At 45.6% G+C, this 17,005-nt stretch overlaps 1 long non-coding RNA gene across 1 annotated transcript in view; it reads left to right on the top strand.

Annotated features, from left to right (window-relative positions):
* Positions 1 to 17,005, top strand: part of LOC132647161 (uncharacterized) — a 51,570-nt gene that overhangs the window by 11,629 nt on the left and 22,936 nt on the right. Inside the window, exon 2 of the long non-coding RNA XR_009585456.1 lies at positions 13,754 to 13,879. This is a non-coding gene — a long non-coding RNA (uncharacterized LOC132647161). The remainder of the gene's footprint in view (positions 1 to 13,753; positions 13,880 to 17,005) is intronic.

Genomic DNA, 17,005 nt, shown 5'->3' with positions numbered 1-17,005 from the left:
TAGGAACTTGTCCCCCAATCTCTGCGGGTGCCGATTTCCACCTCCTACCTCACTAGCGCGGAGCACATACTCACCAGTGCCACCATGGCAACTTCTTTTGTGGATTCTGGGGGTTGAATCGCTCGTGTAGCAAGGGCTTTATTAACAGCCATCTCCTCAGCTCTGGATGTTTGTCTTCTGAGTCAGTGTTTCTAAAATGGGACCAACGTGTCTGTAAAATAGTCTTGTAGTTCTGCGGCTTCTGCTTAAGCATTTCGTAAGTTTGAAATGGCCAAGAAAATAAAAAAAACTCGCTTCATCCTGCTGTTAACGGGCTTCAAGATGGACGGCCTTTAGCAGGATATAGCTGGAATTCGGTTCGTAGGACATAGTCTAGCTTAGCTCGATCGTTTGCGTGTCATTGTTTACTCATGTAAAATTTGCTTTTTGTCACGACTACGTCGTGTTGTGGCTCTGATTAACAAAAATAGATTAATGACTAAAATGTGGTTCACTGGAGTGTAAAAGCACACGATAAAAATAGTGGCAACCATCGCCGCAGAAGCTTAATGAGGGAACAGGACTTCCAGATCATCTGTGATGTGATGATTTCACCAGAGCAGCTGGTAGGGGAAGTGTGAATGGGAAACACGGCTGTGGAGATCTGGAAATTGGATTTCACTGAACAAGAGATTTTTCTGCACCGTATCTCCCATTAGCAACTTTGTTAGGTAGCTGTGTGACTCGGCCAGAGATGTCACATCATTTCCAAAAAGGGATTACCTGCATGACCAACCAGGGTTCAGTCAGCCAAATGCAAAATAAGCTGGAGCTCAGCTGCCCAGGGCTTCCCTGGTGTGGTCAAAGCTGTGGGGTCATCCCTGTCCTTAAAGGAAAAAAAGTGTTCAGTTTCTAGTTTGGTAATCACCCAAATTTAAAACACAACTTAATTCACTGATTTTTATTTTTATTACATATTTAATAGTTTTATGTGTGTGTGCGCACATGTGCAGGCTTCCATATGTCACGATGGCCATGCAGAGGTGAGCGGACAACTCTGTGGGAGTTTTTTTCTCCTTCCAGCATGCGGGCCTCAGAGATTAACTCAAGTCAGTCTTGGTGGCAAGTGTCTTTACCTGCTGAGCCAACTCATGGTCCCCATAATTCATTTTTAACTGAGGAAACAACAGTAGAAAGGCAACGTGTGGTGGGCACATGCCTTTAATTCCGGTAGTCTGGAGGCAGAGGCCGGCAGATCTTTACAAGTTTCTGGCCGTCCGGGGCTTTGTAGTGAGACCCTGCCTCAAAAACAAACAAACAAACAAACAAACAAGTGAAAATAAAAATCCAGCAGAGCTAAGGTGGGATTTGGGTGGAGGATAGTTCAGTGGATAAAGCAATTGCTGAAAAGCATGAGGGCAGAGTTCACATCTCTAGACGGGGCCCCCCCCCCACACACATTAAGTCAAATGCAGTAATCAAGCATCTGTATTCCAAGTCTCCGTGTGGTGAGATGGGAGGAAAGACAAGAGAAAACCCAGGAAATGCTGACCAGTGAGCCTGCCTTACACAGCAGTGATCAGCAAGAGACCCTGCCTCAAACTGATACCTGAGCTTGCCCTCTGACCTCCACATGTACACCATGGCAAACACATACCCGCCCTCACATATGAGAGTGCGCGCACAGAATGCTGGGAGAGTCAGCATGGCAACACACCTGTCATCCCAGCACTCAGGAGGGGAAGGCCAGAGGGTTGGGAGTCGTAGGTTAGCCTGGGCTACATGGGAAAACCAAAGTCAAAACAAACCAACAACAACAACAAAAATGCCGAGAGAGAAAGCAAAGTGTAGGGGTAGGGTTATCTGGCAGATGTCAAACAAACACGGTCATTACACCACCAGCCAGCACAGTGTCCCCTGCGAGAAGCCACAGGTAGAGAAAAATCTCATTCCAGGTAGCACATATGTGATAAAGACACAGAGTGGAGCTTGGTGGCACAGGTCTGCAATCCTGTTTGGAAGACTAAAGCAGAAAAAAAAAAAAAAAAAGCAGGTTTAAGGCCTGCCTGCTGTAGAGTGAGCACAAAGCAAGCCTGGCAACATAGTAAGATCCTATCTCAAAATAAAAAATACATCCACCAAGGACCATGTATGGATAGAACCTAGAACCTCTGCTCGGATGTAGCCCGTGGTAGCTCAGTAACCAATTGGTTTCCCATAGTAAAGCGAACAGGGACTATTTTTGACAGGAACTCAATGGCTGGCTCTTTGACCTCCCCACCCCCCAAGGGAGGAGCAGTCCTGCTCTGCCACAGAGGAGGACTTTGCAGCCAGTCCTGAAGATACCTGATAAAACAGGGTCAGATGAAAGGGGAGGAGATCCTCCCCAATCAGTGGACTTGGAAAGGGGCAGGGAGAAGATGAGGGAGGGAGGGAGGGAGGGAGGGAGGGAGGGAGGGAGGGAGGGAGGGAGAGAGGGAGGGAGGGTGGGATTGGGAGGGAATAGGGAGCAGGATACAGCTGGGATACAGAGTTAATAAAATGTGACTAATAAAAAAAATTATATAAAAAAAGAAAAGAAAAAAATAAAAAATATAGTTGAGCATACAGCTCAGTAGAGCACTTTCTCAGCCTTGGGGGAGACTCAAGGTTCAATCCTGTGTGCTGGGAAAGGGGAAAAAAACTTGATGATTCTGAGGGATAGCGATCACTAGAACCAAATCCCAGAGGCTATTTTGCTGTTTTTTCATGAAATCAGTTGTTTTTTGAGACATGACAAAGATTAGAATGTATTCTAGGGGCCAGAGAGGTGGCTAAGTGGTCAACAGCACTGGCTCTTCTTTCAGACCTGGGTTTGATTCCCAGCACCCATATGGTGGCTCACAACTGCCTGTACTTTCCAGTTGCAGGAAATTTGACATCCTCTTCTGGCCTCTTTGAGTACTGCATGAACATGGCACACTACCCAGACATGAACTCAAATGCGCACGCGCACACATGCGCGTGTGCGCACACACACACACACATATATACACACACACACACACACACACACACACACATATATATATACACACACACACAACACACACTATGAATGAATGAATAAATATTGGGCTGGAGAGATGGCTAAGCCGCTAAAGGCTAGGCTCACAACCAAAAATAGAAGATAAATATTTATTTACAGAAGAAGCATATCGAGATTCGGCTGAAGGAGGACGGACTGTATGTCTGTCTAAGAAGGATTTAGTTTGCATATAGCTACAGTGTGGCAACGCAACACAAGCCACTGAAGGAACAAGGCTATGCCTGTGGGTGTCTGTAGAGTGGGGAGGAGGTCCTTTGCATCTCAACTAGACAGACCCGGGAGTCAGAGTTCAGATGCTGGTGTTTCAACCACATACTCTAAAGCACCCAGTGGAGAAGAAAAAATGAAGCTCCGTTATTCAAAAATTATTAAGACTTTCAAGATGATGTCTAGAGAGTATTAACTCAAGCATGGGGCCTTCATTAACATAAGGCCCTCTGCAAACCCAATAGTCAAGGGCTCATGCAGCCTGCCCATGGCTGTGGGTCATGCCTGTAGCTCACATGACTTTGGCTGAGTTCACTTTGGGGCGGAGTTGGCTGGGACAGCTGACCACCTCATCTCCAATCCATGGGTTAGCCTTGTGCCCGTTAGGCCAAAACATATAAGGACATAGAGGCAAAGACACTCACCATTCATACACAACACACATGGTCTCTGGATGGTCGGCTTTGCTAGCATCTCATTGGGCCTCAGTGAGCTACCTGGCCAGCAGCTAGCTCCAAGAGCATGGAAGGTTGCTAAAACAAAAGACATGGCTGCAAAGATGCGCTTGACCTCGCTTGATTACCCAAAAACAGACGCGGCTGGGTGCTAAGCTGCCTCGTGCTACGCTCCTGTTAAAAGTTCACAGACTGATTGTAAGCAGACACTGAAGATGGTGAAGATTGTTGACACTGCCCTCCTCCCTAGAGGGTGTGTCTTTTCCATGTATTCTGTGAATCCACGGGTGGTGTGACTCATGCTTTTTCACACTCACACACATTAGATGTCCAATGAGGATAATATTCATGAGAATAACTGAAAGGAAAGAGGTGTTACAGTTTTTATATCGTATTAACAATGCCAAAAAAAAAAAAAAAAAAAAAATCACAGGCCTGATCCTTGTCATTGTCAGAGACGGGAAGAAATGTTATCTCTGATTTCAAGTGGTGTGCCAACACTCCGTGAGTGGAGAGACAAACTGGCATAATGGGACATTCAGTACTGAGGATAAGACGCCAGGAAATTGAACTCAGAGCAGGAGGCTTTGGCGGCGGGGCAGCTACTTTCCTAACGCTCAGCTTCTTTGTCCTTTGGTTAAAAAAAAAAAAAAAAGGCACATTATTTGGCATATCTGGGATGTCCTTAACCATACAAAATGCCAGCAAATGTGAAGACATTCTATCCAGGGATAAACCCAAAGAAAAACACACTAGAAACTTATTTGCAGCCAGCTACCCGCCTAGTTAAAACATCTAACCTTTCAGCCTTGGAGTAAGGTGCGTCCTTATCCGCTAATGGATTCCCACCACCACCTCTAGGTTGGTATGGAACCAGCTGCTGGGACCAGCACACATTGCTGCCTCATTTAAAAGCAAGTCATTGTGAATACATTCTAATTTAATAGGAAAAAAAATAAATGGGATCTGTCATCAGCCCAGACATAGACATAGGAAGACAAAGATAGGTATAAACAGATATGTGTGTGTGTGTGAACATCCATATAGGTGCACACATGTGTGGGCATGTGTGTAGAGGCCAGAGGTTAACATCAGGTGTCTTCCTTGTTCACTAGCCAGCTTATATCTTGAGACAAGGTCTCTCGATCCTAAAGTTCACTGGCTAGCCGTCATGCTCTGAAGAGCCTCTGCCTCTCCCTGCCAGGTACTGGGGCTGTGGGGAAGTCATCATACCCACCTGGCACTGCCTGGGTGCCCTAGATCCAAATTCTACTCCTCATACTTACACATCAAGCACTTTACCCACTGAGCCACCTCTCAGGCCTAGATATAATTTTTAAAAAATATTTTAAATTTTATTTTTATGTGCATGCGTGTGCACCGCGTGTATACAGGTACACGTGGAAGCCAGGCGAGAACATCAATTACAGGCAGTTGGTAAGCTGCCTGACGTGGGCTAGGAACCAAAACTGAAAGAGCAATAATTACTCTTAACCACTGATTTATCTCCACTGCCCTATATGTAAATTTTTAAGATTTGGTTTTTTTATCATTTTATATAATATATATTATACAATGTATATATTATATATCATATAAATATAACATTTATATGATACGTATGTACACATCTACATATAATGATCATCTGCATAGAGCTATGTGCAAATGAGTGCAGGTGCCTACTGAGGGGAGAGAGAAATTCATTCTTTCCCCCTTAACATGAAACTAAGAGGTTGCAAGGACACTATTATTGTGAAAATCTTGAAGCCATGGAAAAGTCAGAACAGAGACAATGTTGAAGTAAGGGACCTAAAAGATGAAACATGAATCTCAGCAGTATCACTTGAGTTATTTTAATAAGGAGATGTAACCCAGTTACAGTTATTGTAGTTGATGCTTTCTCTTATCAGTTTTGTTTATTTATGGGTTTCATATGTCCATAACTTCCTCTCCAGATTTTACGGTTTTAGAAGTTAGAGCATTAATCCAAGTGAGGATCCTATTCCTTCCTTCAGGAGCCAACTCATGGGATTATAAAAGACAGAGGTAAATGTGTTGCCAGACAAGAAGCCTATATTCAGAGGAGGGGCTCTGAGTTCTTGTAGTTCAGTGTTATCCAGAGCATTGGTGGCCTTTTGTAGCCCCACAGCTACCCCTGTCTTAGAGAGAAGCATGAAGCTGAGATCTGGGACAAACATTGCTCTAACCTCAGTCTCCATTTTTTTTTTTCCAGAGGGCCTATTTAAGAGGTAGGTCTGGGAAGAGGGCCTGAATTTGGATCTCCAGCACCCACATAAAAAGCTGGGCAGAGTGGCATGAGCCTGTAATCCTAGGCCTGGGGAGGTAGGAACATAGGATAGTGTGGCTTGTTAGCCAACTGATCTTTTGGATCAGTGCACTCCAGTGTCAGTGAGAGACCCTGACTCCATGACGATGACAATAATAAGATGGTGGGCTGGTGAGATGGCTCTTCAAGAAGGACACTTACCGCCAAGCCTAAAGACATGAAGCAAAACTCCAGACCCATATGACAGGAGAAGAGAAATTACTCCTGCAGGTGTCCTTTTGACCTCTATACATATGTCATGGTGCTTACTACACACACACACACACACACACACACACACACACACAAATGGAAGGGGAAAAAAAAGAAAGAAAGACACATACAAGATTGCTTCCCAGTCCTAGCCAATCTTCAAGTTGAGAGCCTTTCTCTAAGCAAATTGTATATTCCTTTGTTCCAAAACTAGCCATGGGATGCTTAATTCTCGTGGGTTTAGGAGGCAGAAGGACAGTGTCTGACCCAGTCAGGACACATGCAGCTCTGTAATTGATTAGCTTACGGGAGTCCCAGGGAGAAAGATCCCACTGTTATGCTGGTATGCGCCTCACCTGGGCTTTGCCGGAAGCCTCCTTGGCAAGCAGAACCAGGACTGCTGAGCACCATATTTCCCACCATAGTCTTGTAGGAACCTCTCTAACTCACTCACAACTCTACTCTGGGAAGCTCTGACCCCATCACAGCTCTCTTTCTTGCTTGGGAGTAATGATGGACTTACATGTAAAGGTATATATGGGCATAAGTGGACTTTTATCTGTTGTTTTGGTGAAATGTTGAGGGGATTGTGAGGAATAGACACAGAAATGCAGAAAGTGAAATCTTGAAAGTGGCATAGAAGGAGTCTTTCAGACAGCGGACATGGCTATTCATTCTTGACGTTGAGCCTCAGGCTGTAGACAGATATGCTTGCAGTTACTCATATTCTAACCAGTGCTCAACTTATTAAAACCATGTCCCTCCTAGACCTCTTACATAATTCCCAGATCCCATTGTTGCATTAATAAATTCAACCTTGTCTAAAGCCAATGACTTTTTTATTTGTTCTTGAATGTAGCTGATTTAGCTTGTAAATTTGATTCAGTGAATTCTCCTAAATATTAATGTCATTTACAAACTTGTTTGATAAATATCTCCTTGGCATTTGGCATTTTAACTACAATTACAAATTTAAGACTCTTAAATGTTTCAGATAGCTGAAAAAGCCAACTTACAATTCAGCAGATAACTGCTAAACGTTTAAACACAATTTACAAACTTAAGGAGACTGTAATTACTAACGTGGAAGTTTTAAAACTTTTGGTTTCACTCTAAATCAGTCAAATCCTCCTAAGTATTTTTTTATTAAATCACACATAGGTATGTCTTTGTTTTCTTGAAACAGGGTCCTGCCATGTAGCCCAGGTTGGCCTGAGCTTGGTGGGTATCCCAGGCTGGTGTCAAGCTCAGGATCCACCTTGTCATAGTCTTCCTCGGAGTACAAGTGTGTGCCATCATGCGGGACCACAAATCTTATATCGGTGACTCTATCAATCCAACCCCTGCTCCCCTTACCTCTCTGGAACTAATCAGCAAACAGCTTCAAAAGGGAGGCTGCAGTTTTTGCCTTTTGCCCACTGTTCTCTCATGTGGAGGTCAGAGCTAGTCCTCTCCTTCCACCATGTGGGTTCTGGGTACCAAACTCAGGTCCTTAAGTTTGGTGACAGGTGAGTTGACTCCCAAAGCCATCTCACGGGCCCAAAAGTGGCTCTCTATAGGCCAGTTTCTTCACTTTAGCCTTGGGTTGCACCCTCTCCCTCTGCTTGCTCAAGTACCTTGTTCCTAATATCATCCCATTCTCTCCTCTTCACCAGCTGTTATTTCTACTGGATGATTTCCATCAGCATCCAGAAGTTCTGCCTTTAAAACTACACACACCTTTAGGCCCAGCACTTGGGAACCAGAGGGAGGAGGATCTCTGAGTTCAAGGCTAGCCTGGGCTGCAGAGTTCCAGGTCAGCCAGGACTACACAGAAAAACCTTGTCTCAAAACACTAAACCAAAAAAAATCCAGACCTATCCTACTGTGGTGACACATGCCTGTAGTTTCACCTCTTGAAAGGTTGAGGCAAAAGGGCTAGGAGTTCAAGTCCATCCTCTCCTGTGTAGCAAGTATGAGGTCAGTTAGGCTTAACCCCCCCCCCAAAAAAAAAAACCTAATGACAAACAAAAAAAGTGCAATAAACAAAGAAACAACAAACTTCAAACCAAAGCATCGTCTAGCTCTCCTTCTCTGTACGGCAGCTAGCCCACGACAGGACACATTCCTCCGGAGAGCTGTCTGCATTTGCTCTCTCGACCTCCTTACCACCTATTCTCCCATTCTTTAACCCACTCTAAGACTGTCCGTGGAAGCTTACTGTAGAGCCCCTTGCTGTCTTCCCCTCCAGGCCTACTCCTCCCATGAGGCAAAGCGTACGCTGTGCTAACATACAGGGGCATCTTTACATCTTAGCCAGGGTGGCTAGAGTTCTGAATTCTCTGAGTAAATCAGTGTTTCTCAACCTTGGGGATCAAATAAGCCGTTCATGGGGATTGCAGATGAGATGTTTACATTACGATTCGTAACAGTAGCAAAATTATAGTTGTGAAGTAGCAACAAAATAATTTTGTGGTTGGGGGGTCACTGTATTAAAGGGTCCTAGCATTGGGAAGGTTGAGAACCTTTGTTCTAAATAGTTCTAAGTCTCTCAGGGGCTGTGGAACAATGTTCCCCATACCTAATGGCTGTGGTGTATGTATTTTCATACCTGAAAGATGTCTGTTTGCTGAGGTGGTACTTGGAGAAATGTATGCAGATGACTTTTAAATGAAATGAGAGGGAGAGAGAAGAGGAGGAGGAAGGAACGGTCGGGGACCAGCCTTTGCTATTTCAGTCCATTCTGTTGAGGCCCCTGTGGAGCCGAAGGAGTACAGACTCGAAGCTTGTCTTCTAAATATGTATATATGATAAATATTCATTTGTCAAAGTAGGACAACAGCCACTTGCTTGCTTGGTAATATTGACATTTAGACATACGGAAACCTACAATTATACACGTGTCCTGGGGCCCACTGCTGCTGCCCACGCCGATCACATTTTCACGATTCCTGTGAACTCCTCCTAGCGAAGGCTGCCAAGCGCCTTCCGTGTGTTTGTCTGGTGGCTCAGTCTTAGATGCCACTCAGTGGCACTTGACCCGGTTGGTCCCGGTCTTCTTAGGCCCCTCCACTCTGGATTTGCCTCCTATTTCTTCTCAGTCCTCTGTTTCCATTTCTTTCACCACTACCATAAATATAAGAGCATCCTGGGGAGGGGGGGTTATCCTTAGACTTCAGTTTCTTAAATTCTTTCTTTGCATCAAAGGTTTCTGTCTGTTCATATCAACCACAGGCTTGAAACACTTTTGTTCATTATCTCCACCTGCCCACTTAATAGGGATCCCAGACTTGACATTTCCAACCTAGAACTCTTGATAACCCCTCAACAGACCTTTCCTTTCTCCACACTTTCATTCCCATTGTCTTTCCCAACTCAAGAACTGAATTACCATCTGCCCAAGTGTTTTGTTCACACAGCTGCAAATTCTGGAACCCCCTTTGCCTCACATGCTATTTTGTAGGTTTGTGTCACAGTGACACGGGGCTGGAGAGGTGGCTCAGCGTCTAAGAGCTGTGACTGCTCTTCTGGAGGGCCTGGGTTCAATTCCCAGCACCTGCATGGCAGTTCGCAACTGTCTATAACTCCAAGATCTGACAACCTCACTCAGACATACACGCAGGCAAAACACCAGTGCACGTGAAATAAAGATAAATAAATTATTAAAAAAAAAATAGTGACATAAAGAACAACTTACAGGAGGAAAGGTTTGATTTGGCTCATGGTTTTAGGGGGTTCTATCCAAGGCTTTACCCCATGTGCTTGCGCAGGGCATCACGGTAACAGGATCTTAACCTTATGGTGGACCAGAAACAGAGATAGACTGAGACAGGAGGGAAGGAGAAAGAAGATACATTCTAGGACTTACCACCCATCCAGTGACCAGTGACCCCCTTCTTCCAGCTCGCCTCTACCTCCTAAAGCAGTAAACCACACTTACAGTCTCAACACTAGAGAGGCTGTAGCAGAAGGTCTGAGAGGCCGCAGTCCAGGCTATGCAGAAACCCTGTCTCAAACCCAAAGCCAAGCCTGTTTCTCCCAGCCGTTCACTGATCTCTATTCACAGCGCCACATCTTCTTCCAGGCTAATGTTGTTTTCACTTGGCCCTATTTGTGCCCCCTCCTGTTGCGTCCACGCCTCCTCTTTCTTGATGCTCATCTCACAGCAGCCCCACCGTCATTTAAAATCACAAATCAGATCATGCCGGACTCCGCTTAAAAATCTTCCATTGACTTCGCATTGAAAGCGAAACCCAGACCCTGCGTGTGGTCTACCCCCTGCTGGACTCACTTTCTATGTCCCTCCCTGGAGGTTCCAGCCGCACTGGCCCCCTGGCTGCTCTTTATCTTCAATGCTGGGAAGAGGGGGGTTGTAGTATCACCTCTTGGAAGAGACCCTCAATCTTAACACCTCTGCCCCACCTTGCTTGTGTCTTACCATCATAACCAGGTAAATTTTCTTTACAGTACCAACTTCTTTATGATTTCTTTCTTTCTTTCCTTCCTTCTTTCTTTCTTTCTTTCTTTCTTTCTTTCTTTCCTTCTTTCCTTCTTTCTTTCTTTCCTTCTTTCTTTCCTTCCTTCCTTCCTTCCTTCCTTCCTTCCTTCCTTCCTTCCTTCCTTCCTTCCTTCTTTCTTTCTTTCTTTCTTTCTTTCTTTTTGTGGAAATTGTGTGCGTTTATTCATGCGTGTGCTCATGCTGGGCAAGCACTCTGAGTTACATACCGGCCTTTCCGTCCTTGAGTGGAGGTCTTGCTACATAGCTCAGGCTGACCTCACACTGGTGATGCTCCTGCCCGAACCTCAGAAGGGCTGGGATGACAGGTGTGTGCACCACCAAGCCGGGTTGAGTCTAAGCAGTCTTAAGTGTTGTGTGCGTGTTTGATCTCTTTTGAGATGGCCATCTTGACAAAAAAGCTGAAGCCTTGGCTATTTTTAGCATTATTCCCCTGTTGTAATGAAGCCTTTGTCTTTTTGCTTGTCTAAGGATAACAAACTCAAGCTCACCCAGCAGACATTCAAATGGTTTTAGGATTTAGCATCAGAAAAGCAAGTAAAATGAGGACAGAAACGGTCTGCCAAATTTGGCAACTGCAGGATCTTGATGGTGTTACTGGAAGCCGCATCATGGGGGCGGAGGCAGCAGATGCCAGACTGCAGAGGTCTGAGAGAACGGAAGCAGAGGATCTGCAAACGGAATGCTGTCCCGGTATGCAGCCTGGCTGAGCAGCCTTGCATAGCTGGAAAGAGCTGCTGGCCTCCATCTCCTGCTGCAAGAAAATAAAGAGAATACTGACAAATAGTTTCAATATTTCCACTTTAAAATTTTAGGTTGGTTTTGTTTTTTGGTGTTTTGTATTTCTTGGGGTGGGATCTCCTACAGCCAAGACTGGCCTTGAACTCACTATGTAATCAAGGATGACCTTGAACTTCTGATCCTCCTCCCAAGGGCTGGGGTCACAAGTATGGGCCACCACATCCAATTTTTTTCAGTCCTAGGGATTGAACCCAGGACTTCAGGTATGGTAGGTGAACACTGTATCAACCAGATGTGTCCCTGGCCCTTTGTTTTCAGTGTTTTTGTGAACATTTGTCTTGTGAGATGAGAAAGACAGGAGTCTCCATGTTTAAAGAGAATCGGCGGACAGGACTAGTTTCATTCAGTCTTTTAGTCATTCAGCGAGTACACCTGTTATGCGAGCCTCTGCATCGTTACGCTCTTTAGTTTTGCTGGTGGTTGTTTGGTTGGTTGGTTTTTAGATCCCTTAGCACAGTCTAGCCTAGAACAGGATCCTCCTGCCTCAGCTTCTTCAGTGCTTGTAGTTACAGCAATGTGGCCCCGCGTGAGCTCTGATAACTGTCTTGTTTGTTTTAAATTTTAAAAAGTGCAGCTGGTAGTGGTGGCAAAAGCCTGTGATCCTAGCACTTAGGAGGCAGAGGCAGGCAGAGCTCTTGAAATCTCTGGTCTACGAAGTGAATTCGAGGACAGCCTGGTCTATAGAGGGAGTTCCAGGACAGCCAGGGCTACAAAGAGAAATCCTGTCTCCAGAAAAAAATAATAATAATAAAAAAATAAATAAAATAAATAAATAAAATGTATAAAGTGTTTTAGTGTGAACAAGCTACTCGCATTAAAATCTGCCTGCGTGTCTGTCTGTGCCCTGACGAGGAGATTGGATCCTCTAGAGCTGGAATATTTAAATTCTGATGGTCTGGACATCGCTTGGTGGCATTCCTCTTGGACAATCATGTAGAAGAGAGGACAAGGTAGGGTAGCGTCAGGCAGTGTTCCAGGAGCCCGTTAGGCAGGGCCTTAGAGGTCACCCGGGTCTGCAGCTGTCAGTGTCGCTCACGAAAGGAGCAGTTGCGTAAGGGGACTCGTGACACGTATGCACCAGATGAGCTGAATTCTGGTGGAGTCTCGAATGAGCCCAAATAAGCCCTGAAAACGACGGCACCGGAGACATCAGACTATCTCCTTTTCCTGCATCCTGGGTGCAGACTTGTTTCTCTTCACTGCATGTGAGCTGTCACATTTAGGGGCTGTGGCGGTTAGTGGATTCTTTGTCGTTGCATTCTTCTTTCTTGTTTTGTTTTGTTTGAGACAAGGTCTTACTATATAGGCTTGGCTGACCTGGAAGTCATGGTGCAGACCAACCTGGCCTTGAACTCACAGAGCTCCACCTGCCTCTGCCTCCACAGCGCGGCGGTTAAAGGTGTGTGTTCCCACACTGGGCCTTCTGTCTGCTTAACTATGGAATAGAGCCTGACCAGCTTCCTCAAGCTTCTGCCGCTGTGACTCCATCACAATGGTCAAGTGTGCTATCACAGCAACAGGAAAAGAAACTGAGACAGGGACCTTGTATAAACCCTGTCTTCAACGTTCATATTAAATTATCACTCACCTGGCAGCTAAGATCCTAAACTGGGCAGTCTGATTCTGAAGCCCAAACTCTTACCCACGGCACCCAGCTGCCTGCCCTGGAACCCTCAAAACCAGCTGTCACACTCTGCAGTCCAGCAACTTCCAAAGCCTCCAGTCTCCTTCCCTCCCCAAATCATGATCTCTCTGGCTCTTCCTCTCCCTCCCCCCCCCCCCCCGTCTGTCTGTCTCTCTCTCTCTGCCTTGAAATTATACATTTAAGTTCTCAGTAAGTGTAACTCTATTGTAGTTACACTTTAAGTTTCAGGGGTTTTGTTGTTGTTGTTGGGGTTTGTTTTTTGTTTTTTGCTTGTTTGTTTTTGTAGTGTTGAGTGATCTTACACTTAGCAAGAGCCCAAAGGTGGGTTATTTTTTAAGTATTACTGAAAGCACTCACATTCTCCTTATCCTTCCCTTTGTTATAACAGGCTTTCTTGATGGAAAGGGATACAGGCAGAGGAGGCACCAGGAGTTGTGTGTGGTGTGTTTCATATGGAAACACACTTGGGCTGTGTTTGAGGTGGGGGATGGGGTGTACAATTAGTGGCAAATGACTAATCTGCAATCCCTTCATTTCTCAGCTGTGGAAAGTGAGGCCTGGAGAGGTGATGTGATTTGCCTGAAGTCATGCAACTAGTGGCAGAGCCGGGCCTAGAAGCCAGGTGTCCTGGATCTCAAGATACCCCACTGCCTGAGGAATGGAACAGGTAATGTATTTTACAGTGGGGGTATGGATGAGTCTTTGCAGCCTGAGGTGTCTGATGTGCGCTGAGTAAACGGAGGAAGCTGTCACTCACAGCCCTGACATGTTGGGCAGGGTTGAAATCGAAGGTTTGAAATGTATCCCCTAAGACCCAAAGACAGCAACTAATACCCATACCGGCATGGCAGACATTCCCTCCTGATGGTGGGTTTTCTCAGGTCACATACACGTCCGTCTCCAAACAGCTTGGCGGGGACTCATCTGGCCATTCTGCTACCCAGGCTTTCACCAGTGCAATTCACAGTGTCATAAAAAAGCAGCGGCTGCCGTGTGCATGGGGAAGGGAATCAGGGAGACCAGTTAGGAGGCTTCTCTGGAGAGCCAGGAGGAAACCAAAGACAAAAGGCTGGCTGGAGGGGTCTGCTGGTTAATGGCTGCTAATGTTGGTCACTGTTAGGAAGGCTGCAAGACAGACAGAAAGTAAAGCCCACCAAAATGGGAAGGGAAAGGGGCTCTGGTTTCATGTATTTCCACTTGTTTCTGTGAAGGAAACTTTTAAGCCAGATATTGGCAAAGAAATCCCACCCAGGTTACTGTGAGATATAGTCCGAGTGTTAAGGGTAAATCCTAATGCCAGCCATTGATAATACGTACCTATATCTCTTAAGAGGCGGAATTATCTTTTTTTTTCTTTCCAACCAGTGATTATTTGTTGAGAACTCACTATTTGCCAAGCAGTTGGAATACATCAAGTGAATTATACAAACACCCTTATCCCTGTGGAATTCAGTCAGAGCAAGGTCGCCAAATAAGGCAGTCTCTTGGAAAAGCTGAAAGGAGAGAAAGCTTAGGAGAGAAATGACTTGACTCAATACTATTGATTAAGGTAAAAGCTTCAAAGGACTGTATTTGTAGATTGAGTTTGACGAGGCCCTTTTGAGATTTTCCAGGTCTGGGGAACACCACAGGGGACCTGTCTGAGCCAGTATCTGTGACTCTGGCTCTCCTGAGAGGACAGACCCCCGGGCACACGGTATAGCGAAGGCAGCGTGGGGAAGGGCTGGCGGAACAGGATGTGCGAGGGGACATCTTAAGCAGGTAGTCAGGCACCAAGGGATCGAGGCGTTTTGTTACAGGTGTGTGGTGACTCCCTGAGGGAGTCTAAGAGCATCTACTGCCAGGGTTATTGTTAGGCCCGGTGTAAGCCACAGACAGTGGCAGTAAGTGGTCACTGGGCTAAGGCCCACGAATCGCTTCCAACCTCTGAAAGAGACCATTCTGTGTGTTGGAACAAGGGTTCAGGTTAGAGGCAAGAGGGGAAGTGACTTTGGAACTCAGGCAGGGTTACAGGAGGCCAGTCACAAGCCCGAATCTCTACCCAGACCTAAATATAACGTCAGAGAGACTGAACATCCAAACCTCCAAGTCTCTCCTGAATGGGGAAAGACTCCATCCCATCCCTGCTGCTGTTTGGCCTGGGTTACAGAGGAGGTGGGATGAGGGAACACCCATCTCCACACATCCAGGCAGGAGGGAAAAGAGGAGGAGGTAGCACTTGTTGCTCCTTTTCTTTTGTCTGTCTGTACAAATCCCCACCAGTCCTTTCATGGTTGCCATGACAACCATGTCTCCCGAGAGTCTTATTCATTAATAAACCCAGCTACTCACTCCCAAACTCAGGAGGACGTTTTTCTCGGCACTGCAGATCAGGGCAGGCATACAACCCTAACCTGTGCCTGTGTCTCTGTCTGCCCGCCTTGGGTACCCCTGCCCAACCTACCATTCATTCATCCTCCGCAACACTGTCCTTCCCTTTTCCACACCCCCTGCCTTCCAGCCTTTACCATTCCGTTCCCTGTGGAGGCTCTCCCATCTCCCTGGGCTTTTGGACTCGGCATGTGTTCTCAGCCACACTCCTGAGCCAGGAATTGTGCTTGACTCTCCAATACCCACCGCCATCCGTGACAGCACTGTTCGGTTAGAGTCCGGAGAGCACCATCTTGGCTCTACTTGCCGCACAGTTGAAATCCCAGGAGTCAGTACCTAATGGCTCAGGTCCATGGCCAGATGCTTGGATCTCAGCAGATCCTTCATTTTGGGGATGGAAGTTGGGTGCCTTACAATTCACTCTTGTTAGACCTAATCTCAGAACCTGATTCTCCCAGGGGAAGAGGTATTCAGAGCCTTCCCTTTACAGTGTAGAATATAATAAAAACAGAAGCCACTTTTAAAATTTTATTGGTTGATTGATATGTTTGTTTGTTTGTTTGTTTGTTTGTTTGTCAGTGATAGGAGTCAAAACCAGGGCCTCCAGCATGCTAGATAAATGTTATACCATTTGAGCCACAGCCACAGCCCTGCATGTGTAATTTTCAAGTGTTTTGGTAGCTGTGTTTTTGTTTAATGATAGGAACACATGAAGTTAATTTAATTTAACATTTCATTGACCCCAGCCCTTCTGAAATGCCATGTCAAAATGTAATCGATATGAAAATTTTCCAGTGGTATGTTCCTCTCTGCTGTTCTTTTAAGCATTTGGAACCCAGGATGATATTTTTTTTCGTTTTACTCTTAAAGCAGAGTTCGGTTCTGATGCTAAACTTCTGTTGGAGAGGTATGATCTACATTATATTCACAGTTAAAAATAAATCACATACCGGTGTTGTTTTAGATATATGGACACATCTTTCTGTTAGTGATTTAAATACCCAGTGAGCTTTTACTTTTACTCAAAATTATTTATTTATTTCTTTGTTTGTTTGCTTGTTTGTTTATTTAACATCCAGACCTCTGTTTCTCCCATCCCTCCTCTTCTTCCAGTCCCTTATCCCAAGCCCCTCCTCCATCCACCCCTGTTCCTCCTCAGTAAAGGGCAGGCTTCGTATGGATGTCAACCAGCCCTGGCATATCAAGGTGCCATAAAACTAAGCACCTCCTCTTGTCTGTTAAGGCTGAACAAGGCAACCCAGTAGGAGGAAAGAGTCCCAAAGCAGGCAATAGAGTCAGAGGCAGCCTCTGCTCCCACTGTTGGGGTCCCACAACAGAGCTTTTGTTTTCTCACATGTACTTCCCACACAGCAGTCTTTGTGACTCATCTTTGTCACAATTGTTTGACCTTGAAGCAAAAGCT

Source organism: Meriones unguiculatus, chromosome 14, assembly GCF_030254825.1.
Source record: "Meriones unguiculatus strain TT.TT164.6M chromosome 14, Bangor_MerUng_6.1, whole genome shotgun sequence".
In the NCBI taxonomy this organism is placed as follows: domain Eukaryota; kingdom Metazoa; phylum Chordata; class Mammalia; order Rodentia; family Muridae; genus Meriones; species Meriones unguiculatus.
This window is presented reverse-complemented; position numbering and strand designations above follow the sequence as displayed.